The sequence below is a fragment of the Elephantulus edwardii genome, unplaced genomic scaffold (genome assembly GCF_000299155.1).
Source record: "Elephantulus edwardii isolate Elephantulus edwardi_28Jun2011 unplaced genomic scaffold, EleEdw1.0 scaffold00130, whole genome shotgun sequence".
NCBI lineage: Eukaryota > Metazoa > Chordata > Mammalia > Macroscelidea > Macroscelididae > Elephantulus > Elephantulus edwardii.
The window spans coordinates 9024880-9033589 of NW_006399880.1; positions in this window are offsets into that span (position 1 = coordinate 9024880).

Sequence of the window (8710 nt, forward strand, 5' to 3'; positions counted from 1 at the left end):
TGAGGAAGGGGAGGAAAGCAAGGGACTAGGGGGGTAAGGAGCGCAGGGCTTGGACACTACCACCAAGGGGTGGGGGCGGGGCTTGGGCACTGCTGGTTGTTTATGCAGCAGCACCCTGTGTGTCGGGGGTCACACAGGTGCGGGCTGCAGGGGGGCGTCGCACAGTGGCGGGTAGTCTTTGCTCCTCTGGAGTTCCACGGTGGATGGCTGACTATTGCTCTTCCTGGGTCTCTTCTGGCCCGTCTGGCAGCGGAACTCCATCTCTGGCGCCAGAACTCCGTCTCTCTCTGAAGGTTCTCCTCTTTAACTTAAAGTAAGACAAAAGAAACGTAGGGGGGAAAGGCAACCAAATAATGCTGACATGAGAATAGGGACAGTTTTGAGAAAATAACTTCAACTGTCTTCCTTTCTCTGTGGACCTCATTAAGGGAACATAGAACTCAGATCCTCTTGGTTGGTGAGGATTCTTCCAGTAAAATTATTTTAGGATTACAAGCACAAAATCTTAATCACAGGCCAACAGAAGCCACACGGGTCAGGGCAGATGGGAAGAGGAGACCCATAGGAATGAGAAAGCTAGTAACATATGAAAGATTTTGCCTAATATTTTCCGGTGGACCTAATTTAGCATCTGACATTGCTGTACCCTTTTTGCTAATCTTATAAAACAGTAGAGATTCCTTCTTTCCCAAAAGGGATAGGGGTAAAATATCTTGCCACATGCTATTCCCTTTCCCTCAATACTCTTTTCATTTCAATGCTGCAAATCCAGACTTCTATTTGTACACTCAACTCAGGTCTTTCTAGGAAGGCTTCCTCAACCAGTTCCAAAGATGGAGCTGTTAGTATGAGTCACACAAATCTCCATGATTGTGGGAAGGAGAGTGAGAAGGAAAGGCAGCAGCTGTGCCATCAAACCTGTGGACCACTTGCTGTGTGCGAAGAGCTTCGCTTGTCTAATCTTATTTCTTCCTCATCATAATTCCTTGAAAGGCACACCATTCATGTTTTAGATAAGGAAATCAACTCAGGTCTGTGTTCTTTCCTTCATCTGTTCCAATGCAGTATTCATTATTTACCCCTTCTTTTCTTAACTTCCCTGCAACCCCCATGTCTGTCCTGTTTTATAACAGTGGCATTATTCAGTATTTGTCCTCTAGTGACTAAGATATTTCACTCAGCATGATGTCCTCCAGGGTAAACCATGGTATGTAATATTTAATGAGTTATTTGTTTTTCAGTGTTGAATAATATTCCAATGTGTTACTCTACCATAGTTTTTCTATCCAATCTTTTGTTGCTGGGCAACAAATACTTCTTAAGTGAGAATTCTGTGTGGAAGACTGAGAAACTCATCTATCTTCTATCAATAAGCTAATTGCTATCAAGTTTATTTTGGTTCATGTCCTACGCTGGGTATATCAGAAATGTGCTCCACAGGACATTCAATGACTGATTTTTCAGAAGGTTATGAGACCTAGCATTTAAGAGAAATCTGGGTGAGCTCTAAACTCTAGCCCTTTGATTAATAGCTGAACATGTTAACTATTTGCACCCTCTCTCTTCTATCTGTGATACTTCCTAAAGAGCAAGAAGAGAACTTACTTTAAACAAAATATCAACCAAAGATACCCAAAAGAAGGCTTGGAGTTCTTCTCACTACACACCCCTCCACACACCACCACAAAGTGCACATTGGGGGAAAGTGCATATTTTTCTCTATTTGTTATGTCGTAAGTAATAAGAGCTTACTATTTTTAGGTGCAGTTCCCCTATATGTGTGTGTGGATGTGGATGTCAATATATATGTGTGTTCCTCACAACATCCCCGGGAGGCAAATACCTTCACTGTCCTTATTTTATAGATGGGGAAACTACAGGCAGAGAAGATAGGTAACATGTCTAAAGTCTCACAGTTTAGCAAGGACTGGGATCAGAACCCAGGAAATCATCATTTGTGTCTTCATTCTTGGTTTCCATGTATTTAATACTCTTCTCAGTCACTTCTTTATATTATTAACCAGCCTATTCTTCATAGTCCAGATCAAATGCACTCCACATTCCCTGCTTGCTCATTTCCTCATCGATAGCATTCATCTTCAAAAACCCAAGTGTTTCTCAAATGCATATATCATCTAATCTACAACATGGAAACAAAAATAAAAATATGTCTATCTGAAGGGGTTATAGTAAGGATTAAATGAGAGCAAAGTATGTTCTCACTTGGTATTGCTTTATGTCATAAATCTTTTTCCATATTTGATGTATTTCTATGGACGAATTGTCCCTTTTCTCACCTAAAACCAACTGGTGAACTCAATCTCATCCCCTCTTCTTCACATCATTCTTTAAATTGTATTTCTGCTATCATCAAAGTTTTTCTCTGTGTAAGATCATTCTTTGCAGCATTTAAATAAAACAATCTGCAAATCAAGCCACGCTAAGTGTCCATCTCATGACTGTATATCTTCCTGCAGCCCTTGTCCACTTCCTGCTCCCCTTTTCAGAAAAATGTCCTGGAAGAGTCCTCTATATTTACTGTCACCATTTTTTCCCCCACAACCTCATCACAATCCCTTCTGTGAGATGCCCCAGTACCTACCACATGGACAAATGCAGCTGTCTGTCAGGTTCCCTCTTCCTACACCTCTTAACAGCATCCATGCAGATCATCACAGCTTTCTTGAAGGAGTGACTTATGGGCCTCAAGGCCTACTATTTCTTTCCATTTCCTTCTCCCTCACTGGCCAGTCCTTCTCAGACTCCCTCTTTGTTCCCCTTTCTCTTTCCATCCTATGAATCTGAGCCCTAAGAAAAAATCCATTGCTATTTATTCAAAACTGACTCATAGCTAACCCTCACACAGGTTTTGGGAGACTATAAGTCCATGGGAAGAAGTTTCCTATCTTTCTCTCAAGGAACTGCTGGTAGACTCAGACTGGCAGAGGGGCACCTTGCTGTGTTAGCTGTCTAACTCTCCGTAGAATATACCACCAAACTGTCTTAGCAGATCCCAGGGCTTTGGGGTTTTGGTGTGTGTGTTTTGAACATATTTTATTGGGAAAATCTACTGTTAGGGACCTCTCCAAAGTGCAGAAAGGCAACAATGTCAATCTAGAGACTAAGGTGCACCTAATCCAGGCCATGGTCTTCGCAATTGCTTGCTATGTGTCAGAGGTCCAGACAATGACTAAAGATGATAGAAGAATTGATGCCTTCAAATGGTGGTACTGGAGAACAGTTTTGAACATTCCATGGACTGACACAAAAATGAATAGGTCTGTCTTAGAGAAGGTGAAACCAAGTTTCTCCTTGGAAGCTAGGATTTTGAAACTCCATCTCATATACTTTGGGGACGTTGCCAGGAGAGACCAGTCCTTGGAAAAGGACTTAATCCTTGGAAGGGTGGAGGGACAATGCAGGAGAGGGAGATCTCGGATGAAATGGATTGAAACAGTAACTGGGGTGATGGGGGTTGGTGTGTTGGGATTAGTGAGATTGGCTCAGGATAGGGCAGGGTTCAGAACTGCTGTACATAAGGTCACTATGGTTCGCACGTGACTCGACTGCACATAACAACACCAATAATATATTCATTCCTAGGTAATTGCATCTAGTCCCTGGCTTTTAGATGCCATCTATTTCATTTATATCTCCTGTACTAATCTCTTACTTAACCAGCAAACCTGAGCATCCAATTGCCTACCCAGCATTTCCAGTTGGATGCATAATCAAGATCTCAAAACCAAATTCCTGATTTTCTCCCAAGAAAACCCTGCTTCTGCTGCATTATTTTCCAGCTCAGTAAATGAGAACTCTCCTGGTTGCTCAAGCCAAACACTTTGGCATCACCCTTGACTTCCTTCTTTTCTTATATTCCTCTTCAGTTCAACACTAGTCCTTTGAGTTTAACCTTCTAAAAATATCCAGAATGCAGTCATGTCTTATCACTCAAGTGTTTATCAGAGAGGCTTTTTCTGACCAATCTGTCACAGCAGAGATTGTGAGGATGATGCAGGTTCCGACAGTGTTTCATTCTGTTCTACACAGCATTGCTGTGAGTAGGAGCTGACTCAATGGCACATTGAGAACAACTACCTAAAAACATACACATATATACGTGTACACACACACACATTTCTCAGTTATCTTTAACTCTCAAATATTTCCTTTCATAGTACATATCTTTGCCTATCTGATCTGTATCCATTTATTTCTTCATTGCCTGTGTTTTCCCATTACAGAATCTAAGCTACATAGAAACACAGGTTTTGTTTTTAGCATCTACCATAAGAATTTCAACTTGATTAGTTACACAATCAACACTTTTAACACCAGCATTCAAGAAATCAAAGGATGAATTGCATTAGGAAAATCTGCTGTCAGAGACCTCTCCAGAGCGCTGGAGAGTAAGGATGTCAGTTGAGAGACTAAGGTGCACCTGATCCAGACCATGATCTCTGTACTCATTTGCTATGCATCCGAGAGCTGGACAATAACCAAGGATGGCAGAAGATTAATTGATGCTTTTGAATTGTGGTGTGAGAGAAGGATATTGAACACACCATGAACTTCCAAGAGAACTAACCGGCCTTTCCTGGAGAAGGTAAAACCAAGCTGCTCCTTGGAGGCAAGTATTACGTGAAAATCTTTCCACATACTTTGGGCATGTAGCCAAGACTGACCAGTTCCTAGAGAAGGACATCATGAATGAAAGTGTGAAGGGACAGCTCAAGAGAGAAAGACCCCAGATGAGATGGATTGACCTATCATATCAGTAACTGATATGATGAGGGTAAGCATGTCAGGTACAATGAGTGTGGCTCAGGATAGAGCAGGGTTCAGAGCTATTGTGCATAGGGTTTCTATGAGTTGTAGCTGAGTCAACAGTACATAACAACAACAATAACGTACCACTACCCATTGCCATGGAATAAATGTCAACTCACAGAGAGCCTATAGACATGCTCATTAGGTTTCCAGCCTGTAATCTTTGATGGAGCAGACTCCCTCATCTTTCCTCTGTAGAGTGACTGGTAAGTTTGAAACTTTCATGCATTTTACCTGGCTAGTGCTATAGTTATTAAAGCACCCAGCTGGTAACATAAAGGTCTGTGGTTTGACCCCATGAGCCACTTCACAGCCTCCTGCTCCCGTAAAGGTAACAGCTCTCAGAAGCCCAGTGGGGCAGATCTTCTCTGTGCTGTAGGATCAGCAAAGCGTTTGCTTGATTGGTGTTTCTTTTAAGCACATAATATGTATATATATGTCCTGGCTGATTAAAAGAATTTGTGAGTGAAAGAATGAAGCCTTACTGCATAAGTGAAGAGGGTGGTTCTGGAGCCTAAATTCCAACCACAGCACAGGTGACTGTTATGAACTTGACCATGTTTGTTTCTGGAATGATAACATGGCAAAGAATTGCTCTAAGACTAAAGAGACCACCTAGTATAATGCTCAGGAATATTCAGTGAATGGAATTTATTATTTATTTTAAGGCCCCCATAGCACTTACACAGTCATAATCATATGTTAGTTCAAAACCTATTGTGAATCATAGTGACCCTATGGACAGGGTAGAAATGCCCCATAAGGTTTCTAAGGCTTTAAATATTTATCGAAACTGACTGCCACATTTTTCTTTCCGTGGCAGCTGATAAGTGGGAGCCACCAATCTTTCCATTATTAGTTAAGTACTTAACCACAATCCCAGCAGGTCTCCTTCAGTAATGTGTAACCCCAACCACCAAACCCACTACTGCTGACTTGATTCTGATTCATAGCAGCTCAGTACAATGAGGATAACTTCCCTGTGGGGTTTTCAAAGTTGAAAACCTTTACAGAAGCAGATTGCCATGTCTTTTTCCTATGAAATGGCTGGTGGGTTTGAACCACTGACTTTCTAGTTTGGGTAGCAGCTGGGCACTTAATTCTGCACCATCCAAGCTCCTTCAATCACACTGACAGTGCCAGGCTGACTGAATTTTTTTCCTTACCTACACTACTAACATTGACAGTGAGTCCATTGTGTTCCCAGTGCTGTGCCAAGTACTTTATGAAACTCACAAAAGAAGTCATGGGGTTCAGCACTATTATTTTTACTCATTTTATAAAAAAAGAAAACAAAATACACAATGGGAGTGACTTGGCCAAAATCACATAGTTAGTATGTAGTAGAGTCAGATTTGTTCCCAGACTACTTGACTCAACAGTCTAGACCCAAATCTGCTTCACAGCACTGCCAACTACATTTTGGGCACTGTCCACACCTGGGATTGTTGTTGATTTTATTGTTATGTGGCATTGAGTTGAATACAACTCATAGTCACCCTATGAATAATAGCTCTGAACCCTGTCCTATCCTGAGCCAGCATAACTGTTTTGGATACTCCTGTCCGCATTGCCACAACCACTGCATCAAGATGGAGAGACTCATCCCACTTTTGAAAAGTTACAACTTCACAAGGGAGAGAAGTCCCCCACACAAAACTCTGAGTGAAGACTTTCATTCTGGCTATGTATGAGGATCACCTATGGAAAATGAATGTGGCTGCCTCCACTACAACCATCTTGAATCAGATTCCCAGGAGGAGGGGCCCCAGGCTTCAAGGATCCTAGGTGAAGCGTGTGCCGTCAGTGTGGAGAACCAGTGTCTGTGATAAACAACAGGGCTGAGTAATAGATTAAAAGCCCAAGGGAAACATTCTGTGAAAAAAGAGATTGATCAGCTGCGGCTCTCTTTAACATGACGGATCAAACCCTGCAGCCAAAAAGAGGTTGCTTTTGGTCAAATCCTCTGATGTCTACAACAAAAGTAGCTGTCCTGAGAAAATTCAAGGTCGCTGTGATCTACTTACACATTCAAAAAGATCTCTATTGAGCTCTATAATAGCTGTGAATGTACTTCAAGTTTTTATATTCAACTACTACTACTACTAGAGAGCTCTGGTGGTCTAGTGAATAGCTAGTTGCACTGCCAACTCAAAGGTGGGCAGTTCAAATCCAACAGCTGCTCTGAAGGAGAAAAATGAGCCTACTTGTCTTGCAATTTGCCATCTTGAAAAACCCACTGAAAAGTCAACTATCAGTCGATTCACTCAACAGCAATGTGTTTGAGGTTGTGGGTTGTATTTTTTTACTAACAGGAAAAGGAAAAATCTACTTAAAATACAGAAAGTCATGAAATTTTGAGAGCTTTTAGCTTCATCAACTGTAAAACTAATGATAAAGACTATACTCATATCAAAAAATTGATTTGGTTAATTATAGTGAACATTCACTGCCATCATATTGGAATTGACTCATTTCTGACCCTCTAGTGCATTTTCAGAGACTATAAATCACACTAGAGGGAATTGCTCCTTTTGCTCCCATGGACCATCTGTTGGATTTGAACCACATGCTTTTGAGTTGGTTGTACAAATCTCTACCCACTAGGCCACAAGACCTACCTAGAGAACATGTTGCTATTGTAGTTACATGCCATTGAGTCATTTATGACTCATAGTGACCCTACGTACAAGAGCCCTAAACGCCGTTCTATCCTCTGCCAACCTTGCCATCTCAAACACACTCATTCCCACAAATCCAGTCACAGAATCAATCCATCTCATTAAAGGTCTTCCTCTCCTTCGCCACCCCTCCACTCTGCCAAACATGATGAACATCTCCAAGGACCAGTCCCTCCTTGCAACATGCCCAAAGTATGTCAGAAGAAGCCTCAGAATCCTTGACTTCAAGGAGCATTCCAGCTTCACCCTCTCCAGGACAAACCTGTTTGTTCTCCTAGCAGTCCATGGCATATTCAACATTCTTCTCCAGCACCACATCTCAAAGGCATCAATTTTCTTTCTATCATTCCTATTCACTGTCCAACTCTCTGATGCACAGCATGTAATTGCAAAGACGATAGCCCAGATCAAGAACACCTTAGTCTCCAGCCTGATGTCATTGCTCTTCAATACTCTTGAGAGGTCCCTCACAGCTGACTTTCCCAATGCAATTCATCTCTTGATTTCCTGGCTGCTGCTGATTGTGTTGATTGAGTGTTGATTGTGGAGCCAAGTACACTAAAACTGTTAATTATCTCAATCTCTTCATCATCCATACTGATGCTGCCAATTGGCCCAGTGGTGAGAATTTTGTTTTCTTGATGTTGAGCTTCAATCCACATAGGAGCCTGAAGTCCTTGAACTTCTGCAGCAAGTGCTTCAGGTCCTCCTCAGTTTCAGCAAGAAGGGTTGTGTCATCTGCATAACACAGGTTGTTGATGACTCTTCCACCAATCCTGATGCCACATTCCTCTTCCTACAGCCCAGCCTCTCGGATGATCTGTTCTGCACACAGAATGAAAAGTTATGGAGACAGAATACATCCCCGATGCACCCCATTCTTGATTTTGGACCATGTAGTGTCTCCTGCTCTGTTCTGACAACAGCCTCTTGGTCCAAGTATAGGTTTTGCATTAGCACAATCAAATGTTCTGGGATTCCCATGCATAATCAATGAAGCACAGATAGACATTCTTCTGGTATTCTTTGCTTTCTGCCAAGATCCATATAACATTAGTTATGATATCCCTAGTGCGAAACCTATACTTGGACCAGGAGGCAGTCGTCAGAATAGAGCAAGGGAACACTGCATGGTTCAAAATTGGGAAGGGCGTACGCCAGGGATGCATCCTATCTCCATACCTTTTCAATCTATATGC